The sequence below is a fragment of the Arachis ipaensis genome, chromosome B1 (assembly GCF_059453495.1).
Source record: "Arachis ipaensis isolate K30076 ecotype BB chromosome B1, ASM5945349v1, whole genome shotgun sequence".
Classification (NCBI taxonomy): Eukaryota; Viridiplantae; Streptophyta; class Magnoliopsida; order Fabales; family Fabaceae; genus Arachis; species Arachis ipaensis.
In genome coordinates, this window is record NC_142436.1 from 140731728 (window position 1) to 140759089 (window position 27362).

Sequence of the window (27362 nt, forward strand, 5' to 3'; positions counted from 1 at the left end):
GGAATAAGGTGCATTCTGTTTTAGCGGGATTTCTTGAAGGATCAGAAGGTCCTTGGTTCTTATCCAATCTGTTGCCTACCTAGCATGGTCCGTGTATTGAATTTCACCTTGTTTGTTCATAAATACAATCGTCAGTCCGTTTGATTTTATTTTGTGTAGCCATAAAAATACTGTATTCTGCTTTTCATGTTTGACTGTATCATTTTATTTTAGCTATCTTCTATATGGTTGACTTAATTTTTCTTTTTTTAAGATATAAAGTAATAAAATAAAAAAATAATTAAATTGAAAAAATAAAATAAGGGAAGCAGCACCTTCCCCGTTTAGCTGATTACCACCCTAAATCCTAATGCGATAAAAATGACCACCACCACCAACGCAGCAGCGGCCGCAGCCTCATCGGAAGCTCAGCTGCTGAAAACGGTGACCACCATCCTCACCAGCCACCCTGACCCCCACTTCACGCTCAAACCCTTAATCCAAAATCTTACCCTCCCCACGGTGCTTTCCGTCCACTCCTCCACCCAACTCCACCGCACCCGGCCACTCCGCCACCCTCCTCTCCTTCTTCCACATCCTTCGCCACTCTCCCCACCCTTCTCTCTCCTCCTCCCCTGAGCCCTTCCTTGCCCTCCTCCCCGGCCTCCTCGTCCACCGCCGTTAGTCCTCCGCCCGCTCCCTCCTCCTCAACTTCATCTCCTCCGACTACCCCCGCTACTCCCTCCACCAGCTCCCCCTCCGCCGTCCCCGTCTCCCGCAGCCACTCCTCGACACCTCCTTCTCTGCCTACGTCCTCTCCGACCACCCCGACCTCGCCTTTCAGCTCTTCAACAAGATGAAGTGCCTCCGTATTAAACCCAACCTCCTCACCTGCCACTCCCTGCTCTCCTCCCTTGTCCGCCGCCACCCTCATTCCTCCCACTCCATTCACCTCTCCAAACAAGTCTTTAACGATTCCCTTAAGCTCGGTATAACCCCAAACACCACCACCTTCAACATCTTGATCCATGGTTCTTGTCTTGATAATAATTTTAATGATGCTCTTAGCTTCATGAACCAAATGACTGATTTTGCTTGTTCTCCTGATAATGTCACTTACAATACTATTCTTGAAGCATAAGGGCCAATTGAGTAAGGTTAGGGAGGTTTTGCTAGAGATGAAAGGTAGCAGGGTTTTTCCAAATAGGAACACCTATAATATCTTGGTTCATGGCTATTGTAAGTTGAGGTGGTTGAAGGAGGCTGCCGAGGTTGTCGAGTTGATGAGTGCAAACGATGTGGTACCAGATATTTGGACTTATAATACAATCATGAGGGGTTTGTGTGACGAGGGGAAGGTCAAGGAGGCGATTAGCCTTAGGGATGATGTAACATCCCTTCCAGCAAAATACCTTGCTTAAGTCAGGGTATTTCTACTAGAAAGAACGTTACGTAACCTTTTCTAGTATTAACTACTTAATTATCGAGCCTTTGTATCGAGTTCGCGTTTCAGTTTTAAGAAAATTCCAGAAAATTTTGTTTTTTATTCATTAAAGTCATAATTCAAACATTTACAAATAATAATAATCACATAAATATTATTGATAATAATTCTTATACAAAAGAAACCAAATAAAACTCAAATACAATATACCAAACCTACCCCTCTATATGAAATAAAATCTCAAGGGACAATCAGCGAGGGGACTCTACCAGACCAATTAAAACCATAAAGAAAACCCACTAATCGCTCACAGCTTCAAATTGCGTCTTCAAACCTATGTCACTGAAAGGGTAAAAAATTTGGGGGTGAGAACCAAACCACATGTTCTCAGTAGAGGTCGAGAATGCCGTGAAAGTAAAGAATAAAGCACAAATAGTTAATTTCATTCAGAGACATCTAAAAGAAAATTAACCTCCTTTAAAAAGATTAGTTAATTATTTAAAATCCTAGACCCATATTTTCTTTATAAAACTCTTAAAAGTTTTCTAAACTGTATGAATGACCAACCTGTTCCAAGCATAGGTTCATTAAGTCTATGCTGAACCAGTTTGATTTTTCATATTTTCCTAGACCATAACATAAAAAAAGTTACCTACGCGGTATAAATGATCATCCTGCTCCAAGCATAGGTTCATTAAGTCTATGCTGAACCAGTCAGATACTTTATACAAAACTAGACCTCAAACGTACCAATCACGGCCTCAGGCCCAAACAACTCAATCAACATCCAATCACCACAATCCAAACAATCAGTTACAAACACAGGTAATGAGGTTCAAACACAATCAAGAGCAATTACATCAAGTATAGTAATTAGTAGTTAAACAGGATTATTCATTTAGGCAAACTAATTACAATATACACACCCAAACAATGTCACATAGATGCATATGATGCATGCCTGTCCTACTGGCCATGAGCTCACGCGTCGATTATGTTGCCAGACCCGACTCAGATAATCGGAATTAGACCACCATCCTTATCCGTAGGTTCCATAGACAAGCGGAAATTAAACCACCATCCTTGTCCAGAACATGCAAGCGGGATTAAACCACCGTCCTTGCCTCCACAGTAAGCGAGATTAAACCACCATCCTTATTGTGTACATAAAACAATATGCAAGTGGGATCACACCACCGTCCTTGCTGAACAATTTATCAATACGTGAGCGGGATAAAACTACCGTCCTCACTGCAGGCGGGATAAAACCACCATCCCTGCACAATGGTTTACGCACTGAGCAAGCGGGACTAGACCCACGCCCCTGCCAACAATCCCATAAACCAAATATTCTTTTTTTAAAAGAACCATTGAAGTTATTATCATTAAATAAGCCTTAAATATTTATTTTGATTAAGTCCTTATGCTTTTAGAAAAATTTCAACATAATCTCCTTTAAAAATAGGACTTAGCCACCCTTACGGGTCCCAACCAAACAATTCACCAAGCTCTTTTCAACCTTTCCAATATCAAATCAATTCAGAATCAAACAAGTTCCAATATTGAATCAGCCATATAACGCTAAGGTTCATCTTTAATTTTATGAACTCATAACTCTCACTCAGGCATTCTCAACACCCTATCTTCTTTTCTGTTTTTAATATAGAAAATGAACTCGGAATCGCACAAACTTTATGTCCAGGCGTTCATCTTGAAATAAGCTTTCTAACAAACCATAGATCATAATTTTCTGGTTTCTCTAGCCTTAGAAATAGAGGAAAAACCGTGACTGCTCTGTAGTACGTAAAACCAGAAAAACAGCAGCAGCATGTGATATTCAAAATTCAATATAAAATCCAAGTTAAATTCAATGACTTTAAAAATTGATATAGTTAAACTTCACTCATACAAGTTTCTTTTCCAATTGGTTTCAGGTCAGTATCATTTTTAATGAAGAAGTAATATAACCTAGAAGTTGACTAATTTTCTGCAGAATTCTGTTTTAAAACTTAATAAACTTATCTTCTTCCAAGTCCTATAACTTACTCATCAAAATATGGATAGCCTTGAAATTTAAGTCACATATGCTAAACATACTTAATTTTCACTTCCAATTGGTTTCACCTTGATATCCAACCAGGTTCAAAAGTTATAAACTTCCAAATTTACTGAGTTAAGAAAACAGAATCTGGCCTTTACTGCATAATGCATCGTATTTCAAAAATTCGTATCTTTTAAACCGCAAGTTCAACCGTTCTGAAATTTTACGACATAAAAATAATAGGACTAAAGTTTCATTTAAATTTGGTTCCATTTCAAAATTCAAACTGAAAAATTTCCAATAAAGGAATCAAGTTGCTGCTGTGTTAAACGTTCTACAGAAAAACCAAATTTGACATCCCCAATTCAAAAATTCACCATAAATCATAAACTTAATGAAAAAGTCTCAAATTTACCAGTTTAGTTCCTTATATCCCTAAGTTTAATCCAGGCTTGGTCTCATGCAATTCTGATCATTACGTAAGTAGTTATAGCTTTTCAAAGTTTCTGACTTCGTTTAAAATTATGCAGAAAATCAGATCTTAGAGTTCAACTTTGAAAAATCATAACTAATTCTCTAGTTGATACGAAACCTTAAAAATTGAATTTTCACAATTACACTTAAAATTTACTTAACATTTAAATTCTTATAATTTCAGTCACTATAGAGTTACTAAATCACTTTCAAAGTTTCCGTTTTATTTCAAGAGAACCTGATTTTCAGCAAATCATTTAGGTTCAAGATCCAACCCTTCAATATCCCTCAAAATCAATTCCAAATCAACCACCAAGCAAGTTCATTAACTTTACAATATATCAAATAACAGCTCAACGGCAACCAATCTGATATAACCCATTAAAATTCAGAAATTCACAACAATTGGTCATCAAACAATTCCCAATCCACATAATCAATCAATATCACTAATCAACAATTTCAAATTACAATCTCAACCATTCCAATCACAATTTCAGCCACAATTCAATATTCACATAATCAATCAATTACTCACCGGTATTAAATCTATTTGCAGTTACTCAATAAACCTTGTAGGCATTCTTAAATTGAAATCGTTTTAAACCCCCTACTTCGATGTCAAATTTCACAGAAACCGACGGCGGAATTGTGGCGTGATGACTGGTTGGGCTGCACCCAAAATGCAGTAGCTCCTTCATCCCTTATCCGCTAATGTTAGTAACACTCACAGCAGCTTTGACAGGGCAGCAGCAACGCGAGTTGGCCACGACAGTGAGCAAAACAATGAATTCATATTGGGTAGAATAATAATTCTAGAAATTCAAGGGTGGAACAGGGGCTAAATTAAATTGGAACAAGAGTAAGGCTAATAAAATGGCAGCGGAATAAACAAGAACGTCAAGTGGAGGTTCAGAACAAGAATGTCTTACAAGAATGAGAAAGGAATAACAGAACAAAGAAGCACCGGCAGCAGCACGGACGATTATAGCAGCAACGGGGAAGACGGCCTTCTCCTCCACCTTGGTTCATGATTCCGGCGGTGGCAGTGACAAGAAAAGCCTCCCCACCATGCGTTCTGCTTCTCCTCTCCATTCGCGTTTCTCTCTGGGCGACGCCGACTCCACGTCTCCTTTCCTTAACTCAGACTTGATGGCGGCACAGCAGCGGTTCAGCAGCGACGATTCGGCTAAACGCGCAGCTTCTCCAATGACAACGAGGTTGGCTTCAACAGTGACTATGGAACGGCGACGAGGACGGAGCTTCCTCTCGGTCACTGCTCGCGTCTCCCTCTGGTCCGTGTACTCGATGGCAGCGCGCAGTGATGGCTCACGACGGCGGCAGTCTCCTCCTCCCCCGATGACGATCCACTTTTCCCTCTTCTTCTCTGTTCCGTCACCCTCTTCCTCTGCTCTCCGTTTCCTTCTTTCTTCCCTTCTATTTCTGGGACACGGATTCCATGTGCCGAAGATCTTTGGCACACCTGTGCGCATAGCACTTATTTTTGGCCGATCGGTGCGTTTTTAAATGATGTTCGTCGGATCTATCTTGTTCTTTTAATCTAATGGTAGAGATTACCTTTTCTCTTCCCTCCTTTGATTGGTTAATGGATATCTTGTGTCAGAGGGATTATTTTACAAATTTATTTTGTTACTGGTTAGTTTTATTAGATCTGAAAACTATCTAGGTTTATGTAGAATTAGTTAACAATTTTTAAGATGGAATTATTTGAAGTTAATGATTCTGGGTTACGGTTAATCAGAGACGATGGGGTTGGGCTGGAAAGGAAGGAGTTTCACCGCTGATGTCATTTGACGTATACTAGAATCGTGCGGAAGTTTACGTTTTCGTCACTGACCATCAATGGAGTTGCAGGAAGTTTCCCTCGTTGAATCACACTGCAAAGCTGCCTACTCTTCGAATGGCGCATCTGTTGCGACTCGTTGGTTCGGAGGATGAAGATCTGCATAGTGTCCTCGCCGGATCTGGAAAAGATCACCATCGGATAACAATGGGAAGTAAACAGTCGCGTGTCGTGGCAAGTGTAGCTTGGTGGCCAGCAAAGCAAAGATTGCTGTAAACTGATGGGTACCGGTAACTGGCGAGACCACGGACACACGTTACGGAGGACCTCTGTCGTTTAATATATATAGAAAACCTGTTAGACACGTTAATTCTCACCATGTTTTGAATTTGAATTTATGTATATTTACATTGATTAACCTTTGGCTTTTATTATAGATTTAAATTCAATTAAATATTAAATTTCGATTTTCAAATAGTTTTAAATTTGATCTTAAATTTATTTTGGAACTAATTTAAGATTCGGATCATACTTGCATTGACCACATTGATATTTTCAATACTCAGCGCGTTAATTAATCATTTGGAATTCTAATGAATAGTAGTGTACAATTTGTTGGATGATTACCATTTTGAATTTTTTGTCAAACAAAGTCAAAAATAAGGTTGGTCATATTCGTCTACTGATCATTAATTTTTGAAGTTTTGATAAGAATGGAACACTTTATAAAAAAAAATTATAAATGAATTTATATTTTAAATTAATTTTATATTCTAAACCAATTATTATAAGCTAAGTCATTTGGTTCAATTAATTTTATTAATTATAGTTATATGATATCGAAAATAATTTTATTAACTATAGTAAGATATCATATAAAATTAGTACTTTTTTAGAATAATTGTATAGATTATAATAATATAATTTAAAAAGTTAGTTATTTTTTTAGTAATTTTATAAATTATAGAAATATGATATGAGAAATTAGTAAATTTTCAAAGTAATTTTATTAATTATATTAATATGATGAGAAATTAATAATTATGTTAAATTAATTTTATTAACTATAGTAATATGTCATGAAAAATTATTAATTATATAGAATATTAATCATAGTAAAATACTATAAAAATTAGTAAAAATAAAGAGTACAAAGAGAGGATAGAAAATACATAAAAAAATAAATTTTTTAATAATTTTATTAATTATAGTAATATGATTTAAGAAATTAAAATTTTTTTAAAATAATCTTATTAATTATGTTAATATGATATGAGAAATTAATTATTATGTCAAATTAATTTTATTAATTGTAAAAATATGTCATCGAAGATGATTAATTATATAGAGTATGAATTATAGTAAGATGCTATAAAAATTAATAAATAAGATAAATATATTTTAACTAAGTTAGACTAGTCTAGTCATCTAGTAGTTAAGTCAATAACTCCAAACCTTCAACTCTAACCCCTAACCTTTAACTCCCAAACTCTCGTAATTAGTGTTTTGTGTTTTTTAAAAAGAAAAGATAAATATTTTTTGTTACACAAATAAAAACCTCATCAACCTTGAACAATAAATTCTAAATTAGTAATTTTAAGAGTAGTTTAATTAATTTTATATATATTGAAAATTAATAATTTTATTACATTAATTTTATTAATTATGGTTAAATGATATAGAAAATAAATTTATCAATTAAAATTTTTGTAATATTTTCTAAAAATTATTTTGTTTTTCACAAAATCTAATAAAAGAAAGACAAAAAAAAATAATAAAAGTGATATTTGCATATATAAGATAAGAGTAATATTTTTTTTATTAAAAATAAGAAAATTCAAACCCGATCTCCTAAATGAGTACAGGGACATTTGAGTCATAACTCATTGTCGATAAGAGTAATATTTAGATATATAAAACATATCTTTGTACATAAACTAATACGAAATAAGAGATTAATTTTAGAATATTTAGATGTGCTTATAATATTTTAATATTTATGTCCACGTATATTTTAATATGATATCAGTATCATTTTAAAGATAATATCTAATACAAATTTTAATTTTTAATTTTTAATTTTTAATTTTAAGTTATTTTAGTTATTATAAAAATAAAAAATAATACTCAAAATTAATTCCATTAAACTACTTAATAATTTATTTATTAAAAGATATAATTGTATTTGTATAAATGATAATTCATGGTTTAAAAATGCCGAATCTGATTTTAGGCTTTGACGGATTATTCGAAACCCCAGTTGAGAGAAACAGGAATATTCTAGAACAAGAAACTCTCAAATGGGTCTTCGTTGGTGGCAAAGATGGCGTTGGCAAAACTACATGCAGCTCAATACTCTCATTTCATTCTTCTCGCCACTGTTCGTGACTCTGTTCTCATAATCTCCACCGACCCAACTCATAATCTCAGCGATGCTTTTCAACAACGATTCACAAAGACTCCAAATTTAGTCAATAGCTTCACCAATTTCTATGCTATGAGAGTGAATCTCACTGTTGAGCATGAGGATGTGGGCACTTCTAAAGGGATGGACGATATGAGTCACTGAAATTTTCGGTAGAATGTGGGCAATGGACTTCAGACGTGCCCAATAAAAAGCTGCCGAAACCACCATGACTGAACGGGGGAGGAGAAGGAGTTGGTAGCGTGACGAAGAAGCGAGTAGAAGAGGTCTTGGGGATTCAGTCGTTGTTGGCGTTGGAGATAATGGAGGAGGCCGTGCGCTTACGACAGCAGAGAAAGGGGAAGAAGAAAACTTGGAGAAGAATGTTAATGGCAGTAAGCCAATAATAGATAATTAAATATGGGTATTCATTTAAAAAATAAAAAAATAACCCTTTATTTTATGTGCAATTGCAAAAAGAACCCCAAAAAGTAAATATTGTTATTTTGACATTTTTTAGCTTACGGGTACGCCAAACACATTTTTGGCGTTTCAGTGCGCTAAGAGGGAGCGCGTACCGAATCCGTGCCCCCCTTTCTGATTGTAGATTTAGGGATTTAGGTTATAAATTAGGAATTTGTGATATTAGGGTTAAAATTAGGATTTTATAAAAAGATATGGATAGATATGAATAGATATTTTGATAAAATTGGAAGGTAGAGTAATTTTAAAACCAAATATACTCTCTTAAAATATTTAGGAACATCATTTATCAACATATTGCTAAGTTGAATTAATTATTTCTAATTTAAATTATAAAATAAGCATATTAATCACATTTTTATAAAATATAGTTTAAACTCAATACTAATTATTCAAATTAAATGATATAACTTTTTATTATTTTTCTATCACTGGAATTTTAATTTCAATTTACAAAATATCTAATTATAATAAAATTACTTAAACTTTAAGTATTTATAAAAATCCATTTAATCATTTCTAATAAATTAATCTCTAGGAGCTCAAACTAATACAATAAACCATAATTTATCCATAATAGAAATTATTTAAATTAAATTATATAATTTTCAAAATATATAAAATAACCAATTATAAGAATTTACACAAAAATATTAATTAACTTAACTCTAAATATTAATAAAACTAATTTAATTACTCTTAATTGATTAATTTATAAAATAAGATATCAAATTAATAAAATAAATCGTAACCTTTTCAGAATAAAAGTTACTTGAATTAAATTATACAATTTTTTTCTTATTTTTCAATTACTAAAATTATACAAAATATTCTATTATAATAAGATTACTTAAAAATATTAATTGATTTAAAATAAAACTATTTCCGAATCTATTTAATTATTTCTAACAAAATAATTTCTAAAATTACAAAATTTAAACTAAACAAGATAAAATCACAATTTATTTACATTTAGGTTTTTCAAAAATGCGGGATGTTACAGATGATATGGAGAGCCTGAGGGTGATGCCGGATGAGGTTACCTACAATACTCTGATTGACGGGTGTTTTCAGCGGCGGGGGAGTGTGGAGGCATTCAAGTTGGTTGAGGAAATGAAGGGAAAGGGAGTCAAGCCGAACGCGGTGACTCACAATATAATGGTGAAGTGGTACTGTAAGGAAGGTAAGATGGATGAAGCCGGCTGTGTCTTGGCAAAGATGGTAAAGAGTGGGTTTTCACCGGACTGTTTTACTTATAATACTATGATCAATGGTTATTGTAAAGCAGGAAATCTGGGAGAAGCTTTTAAGATGATGGATGAAATGGGGAGGAAAGGTTTAAAGATAGATACTTTTACTCTGAACACTATAGTGCACAAATTGTGCGTGGAGAAGCTACTCAAGGAGGCATACGAGTTGCCTGTGAAGGCCACAAAGCGAGGTTATATTCTCGATGAGGTAACCTATGGAACTCTAATCATGGGATACTTTAAAAATGATCAAACAAACAAAGCTCTGAAGCTTTGGGATGAGATGAAGGAGAAGGAGATCATTCCTAGTGTTGTCACTTATAATACTATAATTAGGGGGTTGTGCCATTCTTTAAAAACTGATCAGGCTGTAGATAAATTGAATGAGCTTTTAGATAAAGGTTTGGCCACCGACGAAGCTACGTGTAACATAATTATTCATGGTTTCTGCTAGGAGGGAGCAGTGGAGAAAGCATTCTTGTTCTATAACAGAATGGTTGAGAACTCATTCAAGCCTGATGTTATTACATGTAACATTCTTCTTCGAGGGCTTTGCAAACATGGTATGTTCGAGAAGGCCTTTAATTTATTTAACACATGGATGATTAAAGGTAAGTCCATTGATGCAGTTACGTACAACACGTTGATTTCTGTCCTTTGCAAAGAAGGCAAACTTGATGAAGCATTTGACCTCATGACTGAGATGGAGAAGAAAAATTGGGGCCGGACCGATATACTTATACTGCCATCATTGGTGCACTTACTCATGCTGGGAGAATTGAGGAAGCAAAGAAATTCATGTCAAAACTCCTAGAGACAAGTCCAAATATAGTAAGTGAAGACACTTCACAAATGCTTGGTTCAGACGACATGGATTACACAGAACAGATAACTAATTTTTGTACTCAAGGGAAGTACAAAGAGGCAATGAAACTATTTCAAGAATCAGAGTAAAAAGGAGTTAGTTTGCATAAATTTGCATATTTCAAGTTAATGGATGGGCTATTGAAGAGGCGAAAAAGCATATCGAAGGCCTCCTTATCAGATTGACACAATAAATTTAAATTGGCATTTAAATTTCTGATGTTCATCATGTTGAACCCATTTTATTGGTGGTTTTGCTGTGATGATGATCTATTATTTCATGTAAGTATCCAATTTTCCAACATTATATTAGATTTTGTGGCGTTTGTAAACTGTGACTGTGTAATCAATATTTTTTTCCCTGGTAACTATTATGGATGGTATCGATAGTTAAAGGTTAGAGAAAGTTATTCATGTCCTCAAGAGATGTTTTATATGCTTTATTATCTGCACAAACAGTGTGTTGCTTTAATAGAAATTATAGATCTATTATCACACTGTAATCCTTTGTGCAACAGACATGTTAGGAGATCTGAACAGAGTCCACTTGTTTTTTATTGTTTTAAATGATAATAAGAGCAAACTACCATTTGGAATAAGGTGCATTCTATTTTAGCGGGAATTCTTGAAGGATCAGAAGGTCCTTGGTTCTTATCCAATCTGTTGCCTACCCAGCATGGTCTGTGTATTGAATTTCACCTTGTTTGTTCATAAATACAATCGTCAGTCCGTCTGATTTTATTTTGTGTAGCCATAAAAATATTGTATTCTGCTTTTCATGTTTGACTGGTTCATTTTATTTTAGCTGTCTTCTATATGGTTGACTTAATTTTTTCAATTTTTAAGATATAAAGTAATAAAATAAAAAACAATTAAATTGAAAAAATAAAATAAGGGAAGCAGCTCCTTCTCCGTTTAGCTGATTACCACCCTAAACCCTAATGCGATAAAAATGACCACCACCACCGACGCAGCAGCCGCCGCAGCCTCATCGGAAGCTCAGCTGCTGAAAACGGTGACCACCATCCTCACCAGCTACCCTGACTCTAACTCCGCGCACAAACCCTTAATACAAAATCTCACCCTCCCCACGGAGCTTTCCGTCCTCTTCTCCACCCAGCTCCACCGCACCCACTCCGCCACCCTCCTCTCCTTCTTCCACATCCTTCACCACTCTCCCCACCCTTCTCTCTCCTCCTCCCCTGAGCCCCTCCTCGCCCTCCTCCCCAGCCTTCTCGTCCACCGCCGCTAGTCCTCCGCCCGCTCCCTCATCCTCAACTTCATCTCCTCCGACTACCCCCGCCACTCCCTCCACCAGCTCCCCCTCCGCGGCCCCCGTCTCCCGCAGCCACTCCTCGACACCTCCCTATCTACCTACGCCTTCTCCGACCACCCCGACCTCGCCTTCCAGCTCTTCAACAAGATGAAGCGCCTCCGTATTAAACCCAACCTCCTCACCTGCCACTCCCTGCTCTCCTCCCTTGTCCGCCGCCACCCTCATTCCTCCCACTCCATTCACCTCTCCAAACAAGACTTTAACAATTCCCTTAAGCTCGGTATAACCCCAAACACCACCACCTTCAACATCTTGATCCATGCTTCTTGTCTTGATAATAATTTTAATGATGCTCTTAGCATCATGAACCAAATGACTGATTTTGCTTGTTCTCCTGATAATATCACTTACAATACTATTCTTGATGCATAAGGGTCAATTGAGTAAGGTTAGGGAGGTTTTTCTAGAGATGAAAGGTAGCGGGGTTTCCCCAAAGAGGAACACCTATAATATCTTGGTTCATGGCTATTGTAAGTTAAGGTGGTTGAAGGAGGCTGCCGAGGTTGTCGAGTTGATGAGTGCAAACGACGTGGTACCAGATATTTGGACTTATAATACAATCATGAGGGGTTTGTGCGACGAGGGGAAGGTCAAGGAGGCGATTAGCCTTAGGGATGATATGGTGAGCCTGAGGGTGATGCCGGATGAGGTTACCTACAATACTCTGATTGACGGGTGTTTTCAGCGGCGGGGGAGTGTGGAGGCATTCAAGTTGGTTGAGGAAATGAAGGGAAAGGGAGTCAAGCCGAACGCGGTGACTCACAATATAATGGTGAAGTGGTACTGTAAGGAAGGTAAGATGGATGAAGCCGGCTGTGTCTTGGCAAAGATGGTAAAGAGTGGGTTTTCACCGGACTGTTTTACTTATAATACTATGATCAATGGTTATTGTAAAGCAGGAAATCTGGGAGAAGCTTTTAAGATGATGGATGAAATGGGGAGGAAAGGTTTAAAGATAGATACTTTTACTCTGAACACTATAGTGCACAAATTGTGCGTGGAGAAGCTACTCAAGGAGGCATACGAGTTGACTGTGAAGGCCGCAAAGCGAGGTTATATTCTCGATGAGGTAACCTATGGAACTCTAATCATGGGATACTTTAAAAATGATCAAACAAACAAAGCTCTGAAGCTTTGGGATGAGATGAAGTTGAAGGGGATCATTCCTAGTGTTGTCACTTATAATACTATAATTAGGGGGTTGTGCCATTCTTTAAAATTTGATTAGGCTGTAGATAAATTGAATGAGCTTTTAGATAAAGGTTTGTCCACCGATGAAGCTACGTGTAACATAATTATTCCTGGCTTTTGCTGGGAGGGAGCAGTGGAGAAAGCATTCTTGTTCTATAACAGAATAGTTGAGAACTCATTCAAGCCTGATGTTATTACATGTAACATTCTTCTTCGAGGGCTTTGCAAACATGGTATGTTCGAGAAGGCCTTTAATTTATTTAACACATGGATCATTAAAGGTAAGCCCACTGATGTAGTTACGTACAACACGTTGATTTCTGTCCTTTGCAAAGAAGGGAAACTTGATGAAGCATTTGACCTCATGAATGAAATGGAGAAGAAAAAAATTGGTGCCGGACCGATATACTTATACTGCCATCATTGGTGCACTTACTCATGCTGGGAGAATTGAGGAAGCAAAGAAATTCATGTCAAAACTCCTAGAGACAAGTCCAAATATGATAAGTGAAGACACTTCAGAAATGCTTGGTTCAGGCGACATGGATTACTCAGCACAGATAACTAATTTTGTACTCAAAGGAAGTACAAAGAGGCAATGAAACTATTTCAAGAATCAGAGTAAAAAGGAGTTAGTTTGCATAAATCTGCATATTTCAAGTTAATGGATGGGCTATTGAAGAGGCGAAAAAGCATATCGAAGGCCTCCTTATCAGATTGACACAATAAATTTAAATTGGCATTTAAATTCCTGATGTTCACCATGTTGAACCCATTTTATTGGTGGTTTTGCTGTGATGACGATCTATTATTTCATGTAAGTATCCAATTTTCCAACATTATATTAGATTTTGTGGCGTTTGTAAACTGTGACTGGGTAATCAATATTTTTTCCCTAGTAATTATTATGGATGGTATCCATAGTTAAAAGTTAGAGAAAGTTATTGATGTCCTCAAGAGATGTTTTATATGCTTTATTATATGCACAAACAGAGTGTTGCTTTAATAGAAATTATAGATCTATTCTCACGCTGCAATCCTTTGTGCAACAGATATGTTAGGGGATCTGAACAGAGTCCAGTTGTTTTTTATTGTTTTAAATGATAATAAGAGCAAACTACCATTTGGAATAAGGTGCATTCTGTTTTAGCAGGATTTCTTGAAGGATCAGAAGGCCCTTGGTTCTTATTCAATCTGTTGCCTACCCAGCATGGTCCGTATATTGAATTTCACCTTGTTTGTTCATAAATACAATCATCAGTCCGTCTGATTTTATTTTTTGTAGCGATAAAACTACTGTATTCTGCTTTTCATGTTTGACTGGATCATTTTATTCTAGCTGTCTTCTATATGGTTGACTTAATTTTTCTATTTTTAAGATATAAAGTAATAAAATAAAAAAAATTAAATTGAAAAAATAAAATAAGGGAAGCAGCTCCTTTCCCGTTTAACTGATTACCACCCTAAACCCTAATGCGATAAAAATGACCACCACCACCGACGCAGCAACCACCGCAGCCTTATCGAAAGCTCAGTTGCTGAAAACGGTAACCTCCATCCTCACCAGCCACCCTGACCCCCACTCCGCGCTCAAACCCTTAATCCAAAATCTCACCCTCCCCACGGTGCTTTCCGTCCTCTCCTCCACCCAACTCCACCGCACCCACTCCGCCCCCCTCCTCTCCTTCTTCCACATCCTCCCCCACTCTCCCCACCCTTCTCTCTCCTCCTCCCCTGAGCCCCTCCTTGCCCTCCTCCCCGGCCTCCTCGTCCACCGCCGCTACTCCTCCGCCCACTCCCTCCTCCTCAACTTCATCTCCTCCAACAACCCCCGCCACTCCCTCCACCAGCTCCCCCTCCGCCGCCCGCGTCTCCCGCAGCCACTCCTCGACACCTCCCTCTCTGCCTACGCCCTCTCCGACCACCCCGACCTCGCCTTCCAGCTCTTCAACAAGATGAAGCTCCTCCATATTAAACCCAACCTCCTCACCTGCCACTCCCTCCTCTCCTCCCTTGTCCGCCGCCACCCTCATTCCTCCCACTCCATTCACCTCTCCAAACAAGTCTTTAACGATTCCCTTAAGCTCGGTATAACCCCAAACACCACCACCTTCAACATCTTGATGCATGGTTCTTGTCTTGATAATAATTTTAATGATGCTCTAGCTTCTTGAACCAAATGACTGATTTTGCTTGTTCTTCTGATAATATCACTTACAATAATATTCTTGATGCATAAGGGCCAATTGAGTAAGGTTAGGGAGATTTTGCTAGAGATGAAAGGTAGCGGGGTTTCTCCAAATAGGAACACCTATAATATCTTGGTTCATGGCTATTGTAAGTTGAGGTGGTTGAAGGAGGCTACCGAGGTTATCAAGTTGATAAGAGCAAATGACATGGTACCGGATATTTGGACTTATAATACAATCATGAGGGGTTTGTGCGACGAGGGGAAGGTAAAGAAGGCGATTAGCCATAGGGATGATATGGAGTGCTTGAGGGTGATGCCGGATGAGGTTACCTACAATACTCTGATTGACCGGTGTTTTCAGTGGCGGGGGAGTGTGGAGGCATTCAAGTTAGTTGAGGAAATGAAGGGAAAGGGAGTCAAGCCAAATGCGGTGACTCACAATATAATAGTGAAGTGGTACTGTAAGGAAGGTAAGATGGATGAAGCTGGCTATGTCGTGGCAAAGATGGTAGAGAGTGGGTTTTCACCGGACTGTTTTACTTATAATACTATGATCAATGGTTATTGTAAAGCAGGAAATCTAGGAGAAGCTTTTAAGATGATGGATGAAATGGGGAGGAAAGGTTTAAAGATGGATACTTTTACTCTGAACACTATAGTGAACAAATTGTGCGTGGAGAAGCTGCTCAAAGAGGCATACGAGTTGACTGTGAAGGCCGCAAAGCGAGGTTATATTCTCGATGAGGTAACCTATGGAACTCTAATCATGGGATACTTTAAAAATGATCAAACAAACAAAGCTCTGAAGCTTTGGGATGAGATGAAGGAGAAGGGGATCATTCCTAGTGTTGTCACTTATAATACTATAATTGAGGGGTTGTGTCATTCTTTAAAAACTGATCAGGCTGTAGATAAATTGAATGAGATTTTATATAAAGGTTTGACCCCCGATGAAGCTACGTGTAACATAATTATTCATGATTTCTGTTGGGAGGGAGCATTGGAGAAAGCATTCTTGTTCTATAACAGAATGGTTGAGAACTCATTCAAGCCTGATGTTATTACATGTAACATTCTTCTTCGAGGGCTTTGCAAACATGGTATGTTCGAGAATGCCTTTAATTTGTTTAACACATGGATCATTAAAGGTAAGCCCGTTGATGCAGTTACGTACAACACGTTGATTTTCGTCCTTTGCAAAGAAGGGAAACTTGATGAAGTATTTGACCTCATGACTGAGATGGAGAAGAAAAAATTAGGGCCGGACCAATATACTTATACTGTCATCATTGGTGCACTTACTAATGCTAGGAGAACTGAGGAAGCAAAGAAATTCATGTCAAAACTCCTAGAGACAAGTCCAAATATGATAAGTGAAGACACTTCACAAATGCTTGGTTCAGGCGACATGAATTACTCAGAACAGATAACTGACTTTTGTACTCAAGGGAAGTACAAAGAGGCAATGAAACTATTTCAAGAATCAGAGCAGAAAGGAGTTAGTTTGCATAAATCTGCATATTTCAAGTTAATGGATGGGCTATTGAAGAAGCGAAAAATCATATCGAAGACCTCCTTATCAGATTGACACAATTAATTCAAATTGGCATTTAGATTCCTGATGTTCACCATGTTGAACCCATTTTATTGGTGGTTTTGCTGTGATGACGATCCATTATTCCATGTAAGTATCCAATTTTCCAACATTATATTAGATTTTGTGGCGTTTGTAAACTGTGACTGTATAATCAATATTTTCTTCCCTGGTAATTATTATGGATGGTATCCATAGTTAAAGGTTAGAGAAAGTTATTTATGTCCTCAAGAGATGTTTTATATGCTTTATTATCTGCACAAACAGAGTGGTTCTTTAATAGAAATTATAGATCTATTCTCACACTGCAATCTATTGTGCAACCGACATGTTAGGGGATCTGAACAGAGTCCACTTATTTTTTATTGTTTTAAATGATAATAAGAGCAAACTACCATTTGGAATAAGGTGCATTCTGTTTTAGCGGGATTTCTTGAAGGATCAGAAGGTCCTTGGTTCTTATCCAATCTGTTGCCTACCCAGCCTGGTCCGTGTACTGAGTTTCACCTAATTTGTTCATAAATACAATCGTCAGTCCGTCTGATTTTATTTTGTGTAGCCACAAAAATACTGCATTCCGCTTTTCATGTTTGACTGGATCATTTTATTTTAGCTGTCTTCTATATGGTTGACTTAATTTTTCTATTTTTAACATCGCGTCTATCAAAGTTTTACTTTTTATTTTTTCGTTAAATCTTGCTTCTCCTTGTGGTAAGATTTAGGGTGCCTCTAATTTGAGCGAAAGTAATTATTTTACCGTGAACCTTTTCATTCTTAGAATATCATCCTATTTATCTTCTCTGTGATTATCATGAGCTCTGAAAAAATACACTACTTGATTCCTACATCGATGTTGTGGTTGCACCAGTACGACTGGATTTACCAGATGTCTAAATTAGGGCCAACTTCCTTCTTTGTGGACTAATGGTGGCACTCTAATCGGCAGAGTTGTGTCTGAATTTGTAACAAAACAGAAAAGAGAGAGATTTGTTCAAATGTATTAATACCCTGAACTCTTTATTGGAAGATAGTTTAGAGTTTTGGAGAGAAATGTGATAGTGGAATTAGATTTAGGAGGAAAAAGGGTGTCTTATTCGAGACTTTCTCACTGATTCTCAATACAATAAGAAGATTATATCCCCCCTCCCCCTTTTCCGCCTCTCCAAATTAAAATGTGAAGCTTCTAAAAATAAAAATATAAGATAAATTTGCCTTCACAATTACATATTGGATCTCTGGCTAATAGACTTCCTAAGTTTTAACCATGTCAGGAACTATAGCATTGTTAGTGTCAGAAGTTTTGAAAATGATCTGTTTGGATTCATGCCATTAAGTGATCTTAAGATGATTAAAGACAAAATGTTTAAGGGAAAAAAAACTCAAAAAAACCCTCTTCATTACTTAATTAGGGAATAAGCATGTTAAAGTTTATTTTTTATTCGAGTATCCTAATTATTTCATTTATTTGTAGGATAACAGGTTTGGGTTGCCTACAATGAATCTGCATGGCTTTTATGCAAACATCTGTCGGATTAGTTCTCATGATTTTCTTTTCCCGCTTATTGCTTGGTGATTAGAACCAGACATCATTTGTGTTTTTTTCCTTCTTCGGTAGGGGTTGGGGGCTGGGGGGTAGGGGAAAAAATTCACACTCAATCACTTTCGTTTTTTTTTTCAATTATACTCTGAGTCTCTAATATGAGGATATCAAAATTTGGTCCTTCCTCCAAAAGTAATGTATTATGTATGGTTAAAGAAATGCATTGTCTCTCTCCATCTTTTATTTGGCTTTTTCTTTTCAGTGTTTATGAAATCAAGGTCTTTCCTGCAAAAGTAAATGTGTTTTTAAAAGGTTGCATCCTTTTATCTTCAATCTTTCTTATAGTTTTCTCTCTTTTTTTCACCTCACTTTTTATTATCGAACCCAAAAAAAAAAAAAAAGAATTCTATCCAAGGGGTGAAAATAAGCTAGGTTGTCTTAAACAGGCCTCTTGATTTCAAATAGATGGCTTAGGCCTTGCCTATATGCTTAATATAGGTCCTTTTTTAAAGCCTAGGGTGATCATTTTTAAGATCAGGTATTGACCTAAAATTCTATTAAAAGATCTAGGACCTTCAAACAAATTTACAATTTCAACATTTAACTTTCTAAATCAAATAAATAATGCATTATATATGAGTATAAGAACACTAATATAGTATGCATTGTTTAGTTATACAAGTTGGTATGCAAAAGCCTAAAAAAGGCTTTGACGCTTTGTAAAAAGTGGTAACCTGGGTGTCTAACATGTTTTATAAATGAATTAGGATCTAGTCCAAACTAGGACAAGGACCTATTTGAGTGCATGGACCAAACTATAGGACAATCCTGTCAGCATTCATATGGAAAAAGGGTTATATCTTTTGTTTTTTATGATCTTTAGGATCATGCCTCAGTAAATAATAATTGTATTTTTGGGCCTCTTATAATAATTTGATCAGTAAAAACCTTTTATAGTTGAAGATCTTCATTTTCTTTTAGTTCTTTCTGGCAATTATGTATCTAAGTTGTGAACTAAAAGTTGAGACTGCTCCAACCTTGAGTTGCATAATAATGTATAACTAACAATTCTGGCAATTTACTCTGGCGAATGACAGTAATTTACTGTTTGAATCAGTGCTACCGCTTGGTCCTACATCGCTTGGCAGCTGTTCCGGATATCTCAGCCAAGGTCCTCTGTCTAGCTACCTTGTTTAACATGTGACAAGGAAGTGTATACAACTTGTATATTTTGAAGTTTGATTTTTTTAGGAGAATACTTTTTGTTGAGAAGTTAGTTGGATATGGTACAGCAGCAGATAATTTTATCGCCGCCACTGCCCACCGATCACTTTGCCATAAGAGTTAGCAGAAGTATCAAGGGTCATCTTATCCAATGTTATACTACCACTTTACAGATCATAGTTTGCTTAGAACTTTAGTAATTTTGAACAGCAGGCCAGAAAGCAAATTAAGGGCCCTTGTTTGTCTTTATGAGGTGACATAGCAATGGTGGTTATGAGCTAAAAGGCAAGTAAGGTCCATCTTGTTTTGTCCTTGAAAATATGTCCATAGATTCTCGTATTTACTTCCATTGATATTCATAGGGTAAAGCACAAGAACATAGAATGAAGAGGTTATACATGATTATGTGAAAGATCAAAGAATTCTATCTTTGTAATTTATGCATCATGATCTGTACTTCATTCTTGTTACACATGCTCAATTAAGAGCATTAAGTTTTGGTTGAGCAATGAAAACCAATGCTGGCAGGAAGAACCAGAAACCATTGATGACTTTTTTTTTTGGGTCAATGGATTGGACAACCCCCAAATCCTAGGTTACACACTCACACACACTACACCCACACACACTATATCCTTTTTTTTTGGGTCAAGCTTGTACTACATGAGACTCGAACCTGAGACCCCTTAATAAGAAAGGGGAACTGAGGATCTACTAAGATTGATATTAAAAAAGTTGGAGTAATTATCCAAATCGATTCCCAATTTTAAAAGCAGATATTTTAGTCTCCCAAAAAATTTACACAAAAACATCTTCATAATTTTATTCTGACAGACAAATTAGTTTTTAGTTCATTTTTTGGCAGAATAATTACTTATATTAGTCTCCAAGAATTTTAAAAACAGATATTTTAGTCTCCAAAAAAAATTAATATACAGATCAATTTCTAACATTTTTCTCCATTAGACATAACAGTCTTTCGTCCAAAAAAAAGTAAAATAAAATTATTATTCTTATTATTAATTGCACAATCATATTGTACCATAATTTGTTGGACAAAAGTAATGATAAATTTATTCATTAGATATATATATATATAGTAACTCAATAATAATAATAATATCTGAAGATGGCACCAGACAATGGCCTGTTCTTCCCAATTGCAAATTCAGATCTTACCCTAACTAGCTACTCAAATGCTGATTGGGCATAGTGTCCAGACTCAAGAAGATCAATCACAGATTTCTGCTTCTTCGTTGGAACCGCTTTGATCAGCTGAAAAAGCAAGAAGCAACAAACAGTCTCCAACTCCTCCTCAAAAGCAGAATATAGAGCCTTAGCCAAAGCCACAAGAGAAGTTCAATGGCTACGAAATTTACTCACCAATATAAAGATCCCTCACCCACAAACAACCCCAGTCTACAGTGATAGCCAATCTTCCAGACACATTGCAGCTAACTTAATCTTTCATGAGCGGACAAAAATATTAAAATCAATTGCCACATCATCCGTGACAAGCTTCTTGAAGGTGTAATCCATTTGCTATCTGTCTCGTCGGCTGAACAAGTCGCTAACTTCCTCACCAAGCCCTTAGCTCCAGCTCCCTTTCGCTCGTGCACTTCCAAGCTTCGAATTCTTGACTTTTACATGCCAAGACATTCTAGCTTGAGGGGGCATGTTACTGATCAGCCAAGTTGCCAAACTTAGCAAGCTAATTACTGAGTTAATTACGACTTCACTTCTTTGTATATAGAGATTAGAGCAACTAAACCTAGTTAATTGAGTGAGTAGAAATTATGCAACAAGTTAGTTTTCTTGGAGTGTCTCTGTTATACTCTCCCTCCAAGTTGCTCCCTCATTCAATGATTTTTGTATATCTTTGCTTCTTTTCTCATCTCATCTTTAACCCCTTTCTCTTTTACTATACTAAATTCTCTTGCTATCTAGACAAATTAACTCATCTTAAATTCTTTTGCAAAAATTATGAATTGACTCAAATGACTCTTACTAATTCAAATACAGTGTGGATGGAAGATGCACTTCCGTTTATATGTAATTTGGCCTATTCAGATATTATGCGCCCTATTCATGAACGAATGCTACCTCTTTACATTGTCAAAAAAAAATATTATTGAAACGTATGCTATCTGTAACACTCTCACTACCAGAAAGTCACGCTTCCGGCTGCGCCACTCTAATAGCAAGAAATATTACAAACCGTATCGCTGATTACTTTTAAAACCGAAAATAAAAATTTATCTTAAAAAAACAAACACATAGATTCAAATACAAGACTTCTTACATAATATCATATAATATAATATACATAAAACATACAACTCCTATCCCTCTTACAAAATTGTAATAACAAAGACGAGGGAAGAGAATAATCTAATTAATTCAACAACATATAAACCAAACGCAGTATAACTCCTCTTAATGCTTCTTCTTCCGGTTCCTGAAAAGGTAAAGCTGTAGAGGGGTGAGAACCTAACCACACGGTCTCACCACAGAGTTTCAAAGTTGTCATAAGAAGATATTTAATAAGAAAACTATTTTCAAGCTCAGTGATTATCATTGCCTTATGAATCTTTTAAAAACCAATAAGTAAACGTTCAAAACTTCTTCAAAGAAACAACGTTTAATCTTTCAGAAATCCGAAACCGTTCCTTTCTTAATAGAAAATCTCAATCAGAAACCAATCACGCAATCAACAACACAATCATTAATTCAGCACCAAAGTTCATTCTCAAATGTAGCACATCAGGACAAACACAGGCAAGACAGACAAGGAAAGCACAAGTAGGTAGCAATTACAGCAAATAGTTCAAGTAGCAGTTAAGAACAGTTTAGCAATTAGGCAAACCCAAACAAGTGCAAACCCAAACAAAGCATACAAATGCATATGATGCATGCCTGTCCTATGGCTAATGAGGCTCATCTGTCAGTTATCCAACCAACCCGACAAGTCTGAATTGTCCTTAGACCGTCCCCTGTCGCGCATCCCCATAAGTCTATACATAGATTTTACATTCATATATCATTCAAATCACTCACTGGGAGCTATCCATACCCGGGAATTTATACGTGCCCGGTCACCCTTACGACGTAGGGTCAACAGAGTATCGAGACCCAACCTGGAACACGTGGTGGCAAACCACGGTTCTTTACCCAGGGAACTCGTATCTCAGATAAACGTGCGAAAGCCACATATGTTTATTCATAATCATTCATCCATCATCATTTCCGCATTTCATTAGCAATTCATATCAAACCAATCATTATTCAAGCCATAAGTCACTTTTTATTTCTCAAATCTCTTCAAACTCATAATTCAACTTCCCTCAAAATCAATTCCTTTTCAAATCGTAATCGCTTAATATAACATTTTACAAAACTTCCAAGAGAATTTCAATCATCACCTTAAAATGGAACTTTCTTTGAGAAGACACAAGACTTTAGGGAAGAATAACCTGCCTCACTTCTCAAACTCTTTAGAAATCCTCAGAATCATAATTACTCAAATTGAAATCATTTAAAATGGAGACTTAAAACCAAAACCAAGGCATGTAGGCCAAAAGTTCCGAGCCACTTTCAAAACCAACTTATTTATGCTTCAAAGCCAGTTTCATTTCGTTTGTAAATCGGAAACCTTTCCAAAGCTCGGAGTTGTTTAGTCTTGTTAAGTCAAAATTTAAAGAATACTTCAAAAGCAAAACAAACATAATTAATCAAAGTTCAACTTCTTTTAAAATCCACTAAAACTCTTCCAAAAGTACTTCTTTAATCAAACTTCAAAACATAGGCCCCTTCATATTTAAATCAATCGGGAAACATAAATTTTTATTAAACAGCTTAAACTCGAAACACCAATTTCTTAATAAATTAAGAACCAATTCGTAGAACCTCTCAAATCCCAATCCTTTTCTAAATCACATTTTAAAACAGAATCTAAATTTTTTATAAAAATTCGGCAGTATCTCCCCTAAAACTTGGACTTTGCCACCCATTTCGGGTCCCAACCAAACCATTATACAACCCCTTCCACAGGTTCAAAACCAAATCAGTTTAAAACCAGACTAATTTCGAAAATTCATATCCTTTTCATAATTCAAGAAATCAAATCCAGACTCAATCCATTTTCAATGAACCAAACTCCTTTTCCAAAATTGTAAGAAAATATTTCAGCAACCAACTATATAACCAAATCAAACCACAATCCAATCAAACCACAAACACGTTCATCCCAAAACAGCCCAGCAATACATAAGGCTTATACAACCACTAAAAGTACATTTATCACATTAATATCCATTTATAACATCTCCAAATCATGAAATTAAGTTCTTTGAAAAAAAGCCCCTACCTCGATAAGCAAAACCATAACCCACACGTGTCAACTGAACTCTTTTTGCTCAGCCCAAAATCAACGACAACTTAGACCTCAGCCCTAATCTCTTTCACAGCAAACACAGCAACTTTAACCACGGCACGTAAGAACCGAACTCAACCTAAAACATTAACGTTGCAAGGACCTTAAACATATATCACAGAATAGTGACTAAAAATCGGAACAGGGAAAGGCTTACTGAACCTACGAGTATCCGGAAAAACGGAACGGCGGCGACTCCGTTGACGACGCAGCAACTTGATGTCGCATGCACGGGTACTGAACTCAGCATGCAAGAACCACAACTCGGCCCTACATTACCATCATCTCAGTTACTCTAATAGGCTATGACGGAAAACTGATTTCGAAGGTTCAGAGACGATAAGGCTTACCCAGGGAAAAAGGACTTCAGTGGCGGTTCTTAGCGGCAGCAACGGCGGCGTGGAGCTCCGGCGACACAGCAGAGCGCGAGCATAATGATGGCGGAGCCAGCAACACGGCGGCGACGGCAGCTCCGCGACGGTTCTCTCTCTCGTCCTCTGTTCGGGACTCCAACGGCGGATCTGGTGGCGGACCTGAAGGCAAGGTGAGCTCCCTCTCTTCTTCACAAACGGCGACGGCGTCTGGCAGTGGGGAGGACAAACGGCGGCGGCGAGCGTGGACGGCGACCCAGGCTTCACAGACGGCGACTGGACGGCGCGGTTCTCTCCTCCTTCGCGACCTTCTCTCTCGCCCCAGTTCTAACCCGCGACGGCGTCGGCTTCACGAGCAGCAGCGGCAGTGAAGGGCTTCTTCCATGCCTGCGAGTATGACGGCGGCGAGGCGCTGATGCGATGGTGGCGGCGAGCTCCACCTCTCCTAGCGTTCCTTCATCCTCGGCGCCCCCTCCCTCTCGGTTCCTCGTTTCCCTCTCTCTTTCTTCTTTTCTTTCTTTCTTTCCTTTCTTTCTTTCTTTTCCAAAGCGTGTGTGTGCGCGTTAGTCTGTGACGGTGAGTGGGGGTGAGTGGGGTGAGGTGAGTGTAGTGTTAGGGTTTGGGGTGGTGTGGGGGTAGATTAGGAAATTTAAATAAAAATAGGGATAATAATGTAATTTTATAAAATAAATAAAAATAGAATAATAATTGAAAACCAAATTAAATATAGAGTATTTATCTCAAAAATACCTTCTAAATACAATTTTTAAATTATTTTCATTTAAATGTTAATTTAACAAAAATTGGAGTTAAGTAAATTAATTTTTTTTTATTTATAAAGTAAGGTTAGAAATCTAAATATTTAAAATTAAAGTATATAAAATATTCGTTATTTTTTTTTTCAATTATAAAGACTCTAAATAGTAAATAAGAATTTATTCAATTTGTGTATAAAAATTTCTAAAAATATAATCTTAAACAAATATAATAGATCATAAATAATTAATTAATAACTTTTTAAAATTAGGAGTCTTACACTATCCTCTGCTAACTTTTCAATGTGCAAATTAAATTAATCCAGCCATCTCAAAGATTCTCCAAGCTTATGATTTCAAGTAAATAGTAAAGCACTTAAAAATAAACACATACATTCACCACCTACAACAAAAAAAAAATAATGCATCGATAAGGAGCTGATAGCACTATTTACATCTGTGGATATCCAACTCGCTGTATTTCAGTCGCTATAGATTAGCAATTCAACCTACATACAGAATAACATCAAATTTAGTGATAGGATAATTTTATCTGTCCAACTAACACTCTTAATTTTTAATATGAATATTCGTATAATATATATACATCCGCCCAAATATTTAGTATCATTGAAATATAAATTCAATTTGTTAATAATATATAAATAATATTTGATATTATAAAATATAAAAAGATTAAATATTATATTTGAATAAAATAAATATATTTTTTAAGTTAATTTACATCCTTCAATTTTACACTATGTTATGTGCTCTTTTGTCTAGAAACTTTTAAAACATTCAAATAATAGTTCTCTTTTTTTCGTTCAAAATGAACAAATTAACTCATTAATAATAAACTTTAAAATCTACATGGATTGAAGTGTTTGTATTTCAGTTCGCATCAGTATACAAAAACAAAACATTTCTCACATAGGTATATTTCTTGTATCAACTCAGATAGACTCGACAAATTAAAGTGTTCCTTAACTTTTAGCTAATTTCGTGACACAATCCATTTACGCAATCTATGTACTCTTGCTAAACATTTCTAAAAATATTTTGTCTTGTTTTAATCATTCAATTCTCGTACTACCTGATTTTATTTTATTTTATTTTTTTCCAAGTTCATCCACTAAGCTATATATATATATATATATATATATATATATATATATATACACACTAGTCAAGTGATGCTTCCCCCTTAGTACGGCATTTTAGTTGAAATCCTAACGTCACTCGAAATTAATTAGTTGATTATTATTTCTAAGTCCTGATGGAATAATTATAGTAGTACTCTTGAAACTGAAAATGAACTTTTACATTGACTGCGTGCAACAAAAAGTAATGCCTTGTTAGCTTCTTTCTTATAATTTTCTATGTTATTTGCAGCCTCACATACATGACTTACTTTTTAGTCTCAGAAAAAGTATAGAAGAATAATAAAAATATGAATAATGGAATAAAAAAAGAAATTAATTTTAAAATCATAAATCAGATTATTAATTAATTATTTTAAATTTTAAATTTTAAAATTTTAAAAATAAGAATTTGTAATTAAACCAAATTATAATTGGCACAGTTACTCCTAATATTATGCTAACCTCTCATTCTCCATTTGCGATCTCTGGTCCGTAGAGTCACCTCGGCGCCGCTGCACTTCTGTGCTGTCCGATCCGACACCGCCCAGCCGACAACGCCTAGCCTCTCCGCGTTTCGCTTACGCACCGTAGCAACGGGGCCGCAGCAGGCCCGTGCGTCCTTATTACCGCTGCCCACATGTCGCCGACCGTGTAGGTCCCACCGCAGGTCGCTGCCTCCTGTTGCGCTATTCGAGACGCACATTATCCTCGTCATCTGTCCTCCCCAATGCGCCGTTGTTGTTGTTGTGCTGCACCTCATCGACGCCACTCTTCTTCCCACTGATTCGACTCCTCCTCCTCTTCCATCTCTGACCGCTGCGCGTTTGGGTTCGAAGTCCA

The 27362-nt window shown here is 36.5% G+C and overlaps 1 long non-coding RNA gene and 3 pseudogenes across 1 annotated transcript; 3 read left to right on the plus strand and 1 right to left on the minus strand.

Annotated features, from left to right (window-relative positions):
- The first annotated feature begins 360 nt into the window (after positions 1 to 360).
- LOC107612932 (uncharacterized) lies at positions 361 to 10929 on the plus strand (annotated as a pseudogene).
- Positions 10930 to 11695: 766 nt separating this feature from the next.
- LOC107612923 (uncharacterized) lies at positions 11696 to 13991 on the plus strand (annotated as a pseudogene).
- Positions 13992 to 14754: 763 nt separating this feature from the next.
- Positions 14755 to 17049, plus strand: LOC107612915 (uncharacterized; annotated as a pseudogene).
- Positions 17050 to 22098: 5049 nt separating this feature from the next.
- On the minus strand, positions 22099 to 25204 carry LOC107636371 (uncharacterized). Its single transcript, XR_001619336.3, has 4 exons — positions 24602 to 25204; positions 24418 to 24521; positions 24186 to 24330; positions 22099 to 22291 (listed from the first exon to the last, which is right to left on the minus strand). It is a non-coding gene; the product is annotated as an uncharacterized LOC107636371 (long non-coding RNA).
- Between the last annotated feature and the right edge of the window lie 2158 nt (positions 25205 to 27362).